Here is a 13109-nt window from a genome sequence, read left to right as displayed (position 1 = left end):
AAAGGAGGTAAAAGATCTATATGCTGAAAGCTATAAAATGCTGATGAAAAAATTGAAGATGCAAAGAAATGGAAAGATACTCCATGTTTGTGGATTAGAAGAATTTGTTAAAATATTCTTATGTTAAAATGTCCGTACCTGAAGTGATCTACAGATTCAATACTATCCCTACCAAAATTACAATGACATTTTTTTATAGAAATAGGAAAAATAATCCTAAAATTATATGGAATCACAGACTCTGACTAGCCAAATCAATATTAAGAAAGAAGAACAAAGCAGGTGACATCATATTTCCTGATTTCAAACTATATGAGAAAGCTATAGTAATCAAAACAATAACATTGCCATAAAAACAGACACAATACATAGATGGAACAGAAATAAACCCATAAGTGGTCAACTAATTAGTTTGACAAAGGAGCTGAGAATATACAATGGGGAAAGGACAAACAATAAATGGTGCTGGGAAAAACTGATATCCACATGTAAATGAATGAAATTGAACCTCTATCTTACACTATACACAAGAAATTAACTCAAAATGGATTATGGAATTAAATGTAAGACCTGAAACTATAAAACTCTTAGAAGAAAACATATAGGGTTGGCTCCTTGACATTGGTCTTGGCAATGCTTTTTTTGTACTGACACCAAAAACAAAAGGCAAGAAAAGCAAAAACAAACAAGTTTAACTAAAACTTAAAAAGATCTGGCACAGCGAGAGAGAGAGAGAGAGAGAGAGAGAGAGAGAGAGAGAGAGAGAGAGAAAGAAAGAAAGAAAGAAAGAAAGAAAGAAAGAAAGAAAGAAAGAAAGAAAGAGAAAGAAAGAAAGAAAAGGAAAGGAAAGGAAAGAAGGAAAGAAGGAAAGAAAGAGAAAGAAAGGAAGGAAGAAAGGAAGAAAGGAAGACAAAATTAAAAGACAACCTATGAAAAGGGAGAAAACTCTAAATCACATATCTGATAATGGGTTAACATATGAACAAAAACTAGAGTAAGCCAATTGAAAAGTGGGCAAAGAACCTGAACATTTTTCTTTACAGACATGAAACCATGTAGGTTGTACATTTCCATCTCTTTTGCCCAACTTGTTTGTGGGGTTCATTTATGTTGTTGTACATTGTGATTTATTCATTTCTATAGCTATATCTATCTATTCTATTGTATGCATAACACCACAATTTATTTATCTTCATACTGTTGATATACTTTTGAGTTGTTTCCAGACTTTGGCCATTATAAAAAGTGGCATAATGAACATACTTCCATATACATTTTGGTATGGAAAATTTATGCATTTCTGTCAGGTATCAGTTAAGTTCTTTTCAAAACCTTGTGACTTTCTTTAGAATGCCAATATGTCTTTTGGAACAATATTGCCAGGGATTCTGAAAGATGCTTTATTTCTTTGTGCATGTGGAGAAAGCTCAAGGAGTCTGTATCACACAAGCTGTGGCTGAGGTTCACACAGCAAGAGATCCCCATTAGCCTGCTAATCTTCATATTTACCAGAAACAGTCATCGCAGTGTGAAAGTCTCCAGAGGGAAAGCCCAATTTTCTTGGTGTTGCCTACCATCAGGATCAGAGGCACTTACAAGGTGCTAATGATCGCTGCTCTTTAATCATGTGATTTAGTGATAACAGGGCTGCCAGTTTGGGGTTGTTCTGCCTAGATTTAGTGTTATCCAGACCTCTCTGGCTATCTTCCAGAGTTCTAATGGTTTCACTCCTGCTTCTGTACAGTCTGGGGTTTAAAATTCACAGTAAGCATGCTGTTATGGGCTCCTTTTTTCACTTGCTAGACTCTCTCCCCCACCCATCCTTCTCCATTCACCTATTTCAGTGCCAAGAAAAGGAAAGTGTGAAATTCTACCCAGCTGGAGTTAGTCTAACTACACATATCAGATGTCATTAGATGGGGAAATTAGTCCTTGGGGGCCTACAAGTCTATAGAAAATTTCTAGTCTGGTGTTTGAGCCTCTCTACAATGTGGCTCCCACATGATTTGCTGTATCATTTTCCATTGGTTCCAATATGCCCTTCGTCTACACCGTTGTGCTGCTTTCCTCACTGCTTCCCATCCACTGAAGACACGCTCCAACCACCCTGATTTCTTCAAACTACTCCTTCTTAGAAAGTCATATTCTGTGACACTCCTCCTATTCTGTTTAAATATTTCAACCTTGATTTTATATATTCTCCCTGTGTTTGAGGCACTCTGCTAAGTGTTTGGGACAAAGGTGAGTACAACATAGTCATTCTTTTAAGACACTTTTATTTTGATGAGGGGACAGGAGAAAGATAAAAGTCCTATGACTGGTAAAAGGAGATAGCTAGGTACTACTAGGATGAATGCTGGGCATCTGTCTAGATTGGAGCTAATCAGAAAGTGCCAATCAACAGGATTGACAATATATTTTGGAGGGTGCAGTACAAAATAAAAATGTGAGGTTTCTCATTTAAAAATTATTAAAAATATAAAGATGATGACAACATGGCCTTAAACTGAGCACAGGGTCCTGTGTCACCACCCCAGTTGCCCATGAAGCTGTCTCATTGTTACAAACAAATTCAGGAAGATGAAATCAAGAGAATAGCTTATCCATCTGCCTATCTCAAGAGGAGATTTAGATAATCAGTCAAGATGAAGATTGAATCAGTGATGAATAAATAGGAAACTAAGCAAACATCAACAACAAAATAAGACAACTATTCCTTCTAGGAAAAAGAAGTTGGGCAGAAAAAGAAAAGTAATTGTTTATTGTCATGGCTCAGCTGTGACTACTGTGTGTGTGTGTGTGTGTGTGTGTGTGTGTGTGTGTGTGTAGAAAAAGACAGACTTATTTTAAGAAACTGGTTCACACAATTGTGGGGCTTGGCAAGTCCAGAATCTGCAGGGTAGGTGAGCAGGCTGGAGACCCAGGAAGAGCTGATATGGCAGCGTGAATCCAAAGGCAGTTGAAGACCGGATTTCTTCTTCAGGGGACGTCAGTCTTTTTTCTATTAAGGTTTTCAATGGATTGGGTGAGGCCCACCACATTACATAGGATAATGTTTCACCCAAAGTCTGATGATTCAAATGTTAATCTCACTAAAAAATACCTTTATAATGACATCGAGACTCGAATTTGACCAAACAGCCCAGCCAAGTTTACACATAAAATTCACTGCCACACACAGTTATAATTTAAACACTGAATGTTGATAGAACCAAAGTGATGACAAATTATATTAGAAGGATGGGGAGGACAGAAAGTGTGCCTGTGTGTCTAGGTTTGGGGTGGGGGAGAAAAAGGGGGAAACCTCATCTGTCACTGAACATAGGGGGAAGCCAGGAGCAAAGACAAAACCTACGACTCGAAAGGAAGAATCCAGCTGTGTTTTTTTAGAGAAAGGGAAATAGATGCCAACAGGATCAGCTAAAAGAGGTAACATGCATTGCCTCTGGAGAGGGGAAATGAGGTAGGAGGGGCGGGAAAGTGCTGCTTCACATAAAACACCACACAGATAAGTTTAGCTTTTTAAAGTATATGCATGTATAGCTTCGATTTTAAATGTAAACACTTACAAAGAGAAAAAGAAGGAAAAGAAAACATCTACAGGAGTAAAATAACAGCAAGTCAATTATAAAACCATAAAAACCAATGTGATGTTGACATCGAATGAGGCCTATCTTATAGAATAAGGAAAGGCCCATTGACAACTAACTGAGAGGGAAGTTTCTTTAAAGGTATCCCTTAAGCTGAGTAAGAATTTGCACGGAGAACAAACACTTGGAAAGGGCATTCCAGGCAGGTATCTTATATGCAGGGCCCACCTCCCATAAGTTCCACTTTGCTCCTGCATGGAAACTTACTGAGAGCCCTGTTTAAGTCTGCCCTCATCCTTTAAATCTTTCTGTATCCTTCTAGAAAGCTGATACTTCTTTCCTCTGGGCTCCTACAACATATGGCATTCACCAGACATCCACTGAATTGTTTAGTAAGTGAACCTTCTTTCCTTGACAAGATCCCAAGTGCTTAAGGTCAAGATGCTCTCTGATATTAATAATATCCATGGTCACCATTGATTGAGCAGCTACTCTTGTCGGGCCCTGGCCTAGTGCTGTGAGTACATATCACTTAACCTAATAGTTGCCTTGTAAGTACAGTGTTGTAAAGATCTCTGCTCTATAGAAAATGGAAATTGAGGCTTCGAGAGTTGATTTGCTAACTAGGCAGTGGCAGAGACATGATTCAGAATCTGATCTCTCAGACTCCAAAGCCCATGTTTTAAACCTCTCTGCCATATTCTTTACCATGACCTTCTATTGCCTGTTTTATTGCACGTGCTTAGGATAGTATCAAGCATGTACCAGGTGTGTGGAAAATGGTGGCTGCTTGAGAGAGAGACAGAGGGACAGAGAGAACAGCCATTTGGAAAGTATCTTGCTGCCCCCTTGCAGAAACACATGGAGTCAAATTTCCACAAGCCAACTAAGCTGTCATGGTGACAGAACATAGTGCTTCTGACCTTACATATGCATCTAATGACAGCTCACTGTGTGTAAACAGATGTCAGATTTAAATCAATCTTGCTTCTGACACCTTACTTAAAAACAATAATTATGTGCTCATTTTTGAATATGCAGACCTAGGTAAATTGTCTATCTCCACCCTCCTCCCCAAGTTTTAATTTTTTAATATCAATTAAGGGCTTTTTTTTTAAGGAATTCACAGCAGGAGACACACACAATGAATTCAAAACAAGAGTGAGTCTCTGCAGAGAGTGGGCAAGAGGAGAGGGTCCTGAGGCAGTAACAGAGCAGAGTTATGTGAAAAACAGAGGTCATTTAAAACATAAGCAAGTACAAGGGTCACAGTAAGAGGACAAGGATGAGCAGGGCTCCGTGCAGGTACCCAGGCTTGGTCAGATGCAGTAATAGGAGGAACTGGCATGATACTGTGTTCAGAACCCAAGGAGAATTTGCTCAGTTCTGCTTTGATTTCTACAGACTTAACAGGTTTCAGACCTGACAGCTTGAGACCCCCTTCGTAGTCCATGCCTGCAACAGGGATCAGACCTCTAATGTCAGTGACACTTCCTCCTCTTCTACCTCCCACCAAAAGATACCAGGACAGAAGGTTAGTCATCCTCTCAACTCCTGGAAGGAAGCAAGGGCTTTTGATTCAGATCTGCATTTGAATCTCAGTTCTTATAAGCTGTGTGATCTCAGACAAATACTTAAGCTCTCTGAACTATGAAAAATTAACAGTGGAGCCCAAGAGGCTGTACTTTCATTAAATGCTATGTAATTTTAAGTTGCTTAACATTTCTAAGCTTTAGTTTCTTCAGATATAAAATTGATAGATTCATTGTTCCTGTCTCATAGGGATGTTGCAGAGAATAAACATAAGGGATGTAAATCTCTTACCATATGGTCTACTACTAATGACAAAATAATAATTTTCATTGTTGAGGACTTTGATGAGAATTAGACAAGTATGTAGTTGAAGCATCTTGCTCAATAAATGCCAGCTTCCTTCTCTTTTTTTCTAGGTGAATTATTGTTTAATTATGGATTTGAGGTATCTACATTGAGCTCTGTAAACTGGGTCAAGAGGAGGACTACCTGACCTTGACCATCAGTGTTTTATCCTTGTCAATGAGTGCCAAAATGGAAGGAAGGGGTTCTAACAGACAGAAATGCAATAGGATGGACTGACCAACAGCTGGATAAGATAGTTTCTAGTAAGACCAATACCACATGCCTGACCAGCAGATTAAAAGTTACAGGAAATGTAGAGATTATAATCCAGTTGTACCTGAGTCACACTGGGATTCCCACCTACCTCTTCCATTTGCTCCAGTAGTTTCCATATAGCAGATGTGACTCCATCTCAGCTTTCCCAAATTCCATCAATCCAGACTGAACAGTGGCAGGGTCTCCTACTACCCTAGCTACACTTAACTCACTAAAAGACTATGCTAGGTGCAAGTCCCTCAAGAGGCAGCCTCTTCTCTTCACCTCTGCCTGATCCTGTGCATTACTCTGCACCAACACTTAGGTTCCAGGACTGGCATCTCAGGTCTGAACTACTTGCCAGGACTTAGGCCATCTTTCTCCCTTTTAGTTTGTTCTTCTCCCCACCTTCCTAGCTTCTGACCTAGTTACCTGTTCCCACTTTCAGCCCTAGTTCATCTCCCAGGTCAGTCTCGGGCACTGGTTCAGGGGCTACACCTTGATATCTCCAACCTAAAGAATTGCAAGTTTGCCCTAACTAGAAACCCCTCTGATTTATTTGTCTCCTCCCAGGGTTTTGTATTCTCTTTTCAGCATCCCTGGGGTTCACACAATCTCCAGCTCTAACAGTGAGCCCTCCCTACACATCAGATGCATCCCAAACTGTAAAGTGCCTCTGGACAATGACAGATGCTGCTCTTTTGCTCCTCAGAGCAACACAGCCATTCTTTGAGATCAAAATTTGAGTGTGTGTGTATTTGCTTTATTTTGTTTTAACTACTCAGTGAGAAGCCTGAGACATTATTTTGACAAAACAAAAGCAATTGTGGAAACCCAAGAAATTAAATGTAGGAGTGAGCATAAGAGGACTTACTGAGAATCCCCAATATATCAATATGCCCAAGCTGAAAGTGCCTTTTGGGTTTACTGTTCTAGTCTCTTCTTTGTACAGAAACAGGTGCTGGTCATTTGACCAAGGCCCCAGAGAATGGTGAGATACAGCTAGGACTACAACTTTGAACTACTACTTTCTGGACCACTACTTAGCCCATCACATGCATCCATTTCTACCCAGTGGATTTTAAACAAATGGACACTCATTAGCCTCTAATAGCTAAGCAAGCTCCCCCAACAGTGGGTGGCACTCATCAGGAATCTCTGCTGGTTTGCAGACTGCCCCTTGCTCCAGTCTGGGTCCACCCACTAAATCAGGCTCTATCTCTCATTGGTGACTGACTTGACCCTTTGAACTGGAATTTCATTCCTTGCTTTGACTCCTCCCCCAGTGCTCTGCAGCAGTTTCTGGCTTAGACTGGCTCTCCTTGGGTTCTCTGGAACCTGAACCTCCAACCCGACTAAATGACAAGTGTGCAGTTGGGGCCTGCCTGCTCCCTCAGGAAGGGGACACTTTAATACCTCTTTAAGTGATGCTCCACAGGTGTTTACACAACAGCTTCGTGAACCCTTGGCTAATGGAAGTGACTGTCACCCTGAGCAGGAGGAGGGAACTGTACCCAGAGCCACATTTCATTTGCATCTATAGATGTTGAGGTATGGGAAGTGTCCTGCTTAAAGAATCTTCTTTAAAGATCTCCAAGTAGGAGTTGCCCTGCAGATGTCCAGAGAGATGAGGAGTCCAGGCCTCTCCCTTCAAGCACGAGTTGCCCTCCAGGTTCTGAAGGGACAGCCTTATAAATACTTCCCCACCCACAAATACTTGATGGGGACTCAGACCCTGAGCCAGCTTCTCTGCTCTGCAATAAGAAAGCCCTTATCGCTTACTAAGCCTCTATCAGTGCCTCTCTAGAAACCACCACCTGAATGTTATACTTTGTCCAGGCAAACCCAGCCCTTTCCTTCCCATACTCCTGAACAGAATGGAGAGAGAAGCTGCTAAAAAACATTGTCAGAGAGTCAGGTAACTGATACCTGCTCTGGGAACCATTGTCTTTCTCCCCACCTGCACAGGGATGTAACACCATGGCCTGAGGCTTTTCTCTGAAGGCCAGCCTGGGGTCTGGGAGGAGAAGGCACAGCGGTTCCTGGTGCATGAGGTGGTGGTTGCAGAACCAAGGCTTGTCCCAGGGTTACTGCTCCAGTTCAGCTTTGCTTGCAGAAAAGGCTACTTTAAAGGTGTCCTGAGAGAAAAGCAAACACATATATGTACTCAACAGCGCCCTCTTCCTGTCTTCTATCATGTCTCTGATTTATTTGGGAGAGCTCTCTGCAACAGGTACCCAACTGAGCTGGAGAAAGTGAAAACAGTGTAAGCTCAGCTCTCCCCTAGCCGCATCACTCCAGCACCTCAACAGCGGGAAGCCCATAGCCTACCCCTGACCCATGGCTGATCCTCCAAGGGAGCTTCAAGTGCTAATACCTAACACAGAGTCTGTCCCATGGTGTCTTCAGTCAGTCATTCAGTCAGCCAGCATCTATTTTTTGAGTCTCTGGACATGCAATGGTGAGCAAAGCATCCTCCTCCTCATTGGCCCCTCTAGTCAACACTATCAATGAATTGTTTAAAACCATCACCGCTCTGAGTATCATGAAGTTGTGCTATGAAAGGATAAAACATGTCTATTATTGAGGCCATAGAGCCCACCTCCCCAGCTCAATTTGTGGAAAGGCCTACAATTGACATGTTATACCATGATCTGTCAGATTTTATTAAATTCTACCATTTAGCGGATCCAAAATGTAAGACCCCTTCACCAGGCCCTTCTCCAGTCAGAGATGGCAATCACCTATCCTGTGGGCCCTCACTCCCCCTGTCCAGGGGCCTGGCAGACAATGTCAGGTGATCACTACACTCTCACGTACTGAGCCCCACAAGTTGGCTCAATACAAAGCTACAGGTGGCCAGCACTAGCACTAACCAGGTGAACACTGATGCAACAGCTAGCCATCCACTGATCTGTAACATTAACTCTACACTTTGGCTGTACATTCTAATTACTTGAGACAATTTCAAAAACAAAAACAAAAATCCTTTGGGGGTGGGACCCAGGGATCATTGTTTTCTCAAATCTTCCTAGGTGATTCTAATGTATAGCCAGTGCCGAGAACATTTGAGTGCTATTTCTATCATCAACACAGTTTAAATGAGGTGATTCAATACCCCAAAGGCCCTGGCCCTCCAATTCCATTACAACCTCGGGTGGAGGGTCATAGAGCACAGGTCCAGTGGTTGGCGTTAGAAAGAGTGATAAATATACAGCACAAAGTTTACTTACAAAACTTTTTAGATACAGCAGTATTAAGGAAGAGCACAGTGTGAATAGTGTTTAAGAGTTCCCTTGTACTTGAAAATAAAAAAAAATCATGGTCTTTCAGAATTTAAAGGACCTTTAGATATTACCTAGAACCATTTCTATGGTTGAAGCTGAGGTGTACAAAGAGACTGGAATTTACATTGCTAACTCGTGGTTGGTGGGGAACAAAGCCAGGTCCTCATGCCTCTCAGGATAGTGCCAAAACTTGGAGGTACTGGCACTCACTGACCACCAAACTCACAGTTTAAACCAGCCTTTCCCTACCTACCTGCCTACTTTCTAACCCCATGATGCATCCCAGAGCACAGGCACTACCTTTGGGTTATGAAGTCTGGACTTGGCTGGCTTCGCAAAGACCAAGCATTTCTTCCCTTATTCACTCCTGGCCTACCAACAGCCCAGTTGCTGGGAATGCCTTTCTCCCCAAATACAGATTCTGCCCAGTGACTTACAATCTACCGCCTCCAGCTCCCTCCTTAGGAAGAGAGACATAGTCTTCCTTTATATCTTCATATCCCACACATTTCTAAAGGGGTCAGGTCACCCTTTTTCTATACATTTTATAATTTACAGTTAAAACATTATATGGTTTGGGCACTATGACTAATCTTTTTTATAAGTAGTTTTTACTTACCCAAACTGAAAACCTCACAGAGATGAGGTGTGTGTCCATGGAGTTTGTTCTGTTGGTTCAACATGCAAATGAAGCAGGGAAGTGAGAGGTGTCCGCTGAGATCATGCATGGAGTCTGGGCAAGAATGTCTTGTGAGGCATGAAGTCTATGATTCTACCTCCTAGACTTCTGTCCCCTCTACTCTTTATCACCTCACACACTGGCCTCACCAGTGGCTTCCTGAATTGCCACCAACATGTCTTTGCTCACCCTGCCACCTTGAGTCTTACAACCTCCAGTTCACCCTGCATACACCTGCCAAAATACTGTGCCTAAAGCAGAACTGTGTTCAATGATGTTATTGGTAAAGGCATCCTTTCTCAAGCAAAAAAAAAAAAACAGAAAAACAAAAAACACCTAGTAGATTATTGTTTGACCCTACAAAGCCTTGCATGGTGAACTTAGGGACATGACTCAGACCTTCAAAGGGGGTAGGGTTGAGAAGCAACCTTAAGGTACACCTAGAGCATGACCAGCTTAGGGCACAGCCATGGGCACATGTGAGTGCTAATAAATATGTTCATGGCCTTGGGGCCATCATGGGTTTATGTAGGGGAGGGCTCTCCATTGCTGCTTCAGGATTGAGCAGAGAGGCCTAGAGTCTCTCTTCCCTCTCTCAGGCACTCACCCAATTTAAGTCTAGGTGTGAATAGCAGCCCATACACATGGCATCTCTGTACAAGACAAATCTAAATATAATACATGGTAGCTCTGGTCAATGGCTTCCTACTGTCTTCTAAATAGAATCCAAATTCCAATTAAGGTCCTTCTCAATCGGTTGTACCTACTTGGTCCTTCCTTCATGTACCTTCTTTCCCAGTCAATCGGAATTCCTTGTCTCCCCATCTCTCTAGAATTTTCCTCCATCACAGCCTGCTCAAGTTGTTCCCTCTGCATGACACATCCACGCCCTAGTCTTGACATGTCTTAACACCTTCTGCTCCAATGTCACAGTAGCTGGAAGGGGCCCCCTCTGAACTCCCTCAGCATTCACTCCTACATTGACAGCTCTTTCTGGTATGTCAGATGTATTCTCCTTAACTCTTGAACTGTCTTGAGTTCCTTGAAAATAGATCTCATGTCTCATCCAAACTTATAACACCCAAAGTCTCATGCCTAGACCATAAAATGTCAAGATAATTAATTTGGCCTTACTCTGTTCTACAAGCTGTCACCTGACCTCCACCCTCTGACTTTGCTGTTGCCTCATTATTCCCTCCACCCTCTGACATGCTTTGTGCTCTGATCAACATCTGCCCTCTCACTCTGGTGAGTTCTTCCTATACGAAGAGCAAGTTAACCCAGATGACCTCTAAAGTCCTTCTCAACATGCAACATTTTCTGATTCTAAAATCCAAATGGTGTATGTGTTGATCTCCTCTACACACACACACCTTAACGGTTATTATATTTATATTATAAACAGCATCCAACATAATACCAGTAGCAATTCTAATAGAAACCAGGGATGTTTTTCTGACCTCTCTGTTCCAACGGGCCCTTTCCTCAGGGAGTGCTTGTTTTTCCCGCAGTCTTTGAACCTCTCAAAGGCCTGCTCATTATTTTGTTGTCTGAAGAGGCAGAATATTTCTGTGATTAATTAAGCAAAAAGCCCCAGTGCTGACTGTGCAAGAGCCATGAGATAATCATGCCTTTGGGGTACTCACCAGGCCTGGGGAGTGGCCGGGCTGGGATCCTCAGAGGGTTGATTAACTCTGGGAATCTCTGGCTTGCCCTAGACCCGTGGCTGCCAGTGATACCACTGCACCTTATAGAAACAGTCAAAGGCTCACCTTGCAGGGTGATGCAGGTATTAGAGGGTTAGGACTATAAGGTTGCCCAGGGAGTGGTTCTGTTGGTGAGCCCAAAGGCAGACCTTGGGGACAGTTGAACCTGAAAACTTTAAAACAAGGATTTTCAAGGTTTTCCTGGGAAGCCCCAGTTCCACAGAAGCATCTCAGGAGCTACCGGGGTTTGGGGGAATAGATGGGTGGTGGGGCTCTCCCCCAGTTCAGCTCAGCTTTGACATGCGTATCTGTTTCTTAGGGCTGCACACTGTAACAACATACCACAATCTAGATGGCTTAAAACAACAGAAATGTATTATCTTGCATCTCTTGAGGCTAGAAGTCTTGAAATCAGGATGCTGGCTGTATAGGCTCCTTCTGGAGGCTCTGAGGGAGAATCCATCCTATGCCTCTCTCTTTGCCTCTGGTGGTTGCCGACAACCATTGGAATTCCTTGGCTTGTAGACAATCACTCCAGTCTCTGCCTCTATCTTTACATGGCCTTCTTCCCTGTGTCTATCCAATCTCCCTCTCCTTTCTCTGATAAAACACCATTCATTGGATTAAGGGCCACCCTACTCTGACATGACTTTATCACAAATCCATTACATCTGCAAAGACCCAATTTCAAATAAGGTCATATTCACAGATTCTGGAGGTTAGGACTTGAATATATCATTTTTCAGAGACACATTTAAACACCCTACAATCTGCCTTTTATATTGAGCATCTGCATTCGATTTCATTTAATGAAAGCATCCTACAACTAAAAGCAAGTTTGCAAAATATGAGCAGGATTATTATTGAAATCTTCCTGTTCCCAGAATCCCCACCCAGCTTGTATGCCAGCCTTCTCAGAGCCCTTTGAGCAGAAAATTGACCATCTAACAATTCTTCCCCTTGGGCCCTGTCCCAAACTTTGGCCTTATGTATAAGTTAGTGTTCAATCAGAGAAACAGAACCTTGTGGGAGGTGGCTCAGTTCTCTTCACGTTTGATGCTGGAGCTTGAACACTGCAGGGCGGGCAATTGGGAAGGGAGGATGATGTAAAGTGGGAAAGAGCAAGAGCAAATCAGAACCGAAACATGAGCTGCAGCCCATGAGAGCAGACCAAAACCAGTACAGGCCTGTGACCCTCTCACTTTGTTGGTGTGGGTGTCCTGCAGAAGTCAGAGCCCGTAGTCATGGAGCTAAACCCCCACACCTGCCTCAGGAGTCTGAGAAGCGGCAGCTGGATCAAGGGAAGGTGGAGGCAGCTGGATCAAGGGAAGGTGGAGCTGTAGCTGTTCTGCCTGCTGCCTCACACCCAGAAGGTGAGCGAGCAGGTGAGTGACCATGGAGATGAGCTACAAAATGGCTGCTTCCCCAAGAGAATTTCTCTGTGGCCCACCCTAACTGGAAACATAAAGGAAAACAAATTCTGAGGAACAAAGGTCAGCCTAGCCAAGTAGGCACATTATAAAAATGCCATGCAATTAAGGGCTCCCTCTGCCATACCCTCAAAACTCCCTGTCCCTCTCTCACTGGACTGTGAATTCAGGACCAGAGGCGAGGTCTTACTCATCTCCCTGGCTTCATGTTGTACATAGTACCTAGGATTCAGTATTAAGTGCTCACTGAATTGCACAGAATTTCTAAACCACAAGGAGACAGA

This window comes from Phyllostomus hastatus, unplaced genomic scaffold (assembly GCF_019186645.2).
Source record: "Phyllostomus hastatus isolate PE091 unplaced genomic scaffold, TTU_PhHast_1.1 phas_scaffold_585, whole genome shotgun sequence".
NCBI lineage: Eukaryota > Metazoa > Chordata > Mammalia > Chiroptera > Phyllostomidae > Phyllostomus > Phyllostomus hastatus.
Note: the sequence above shows the minus strand (reverse complement) of the source record.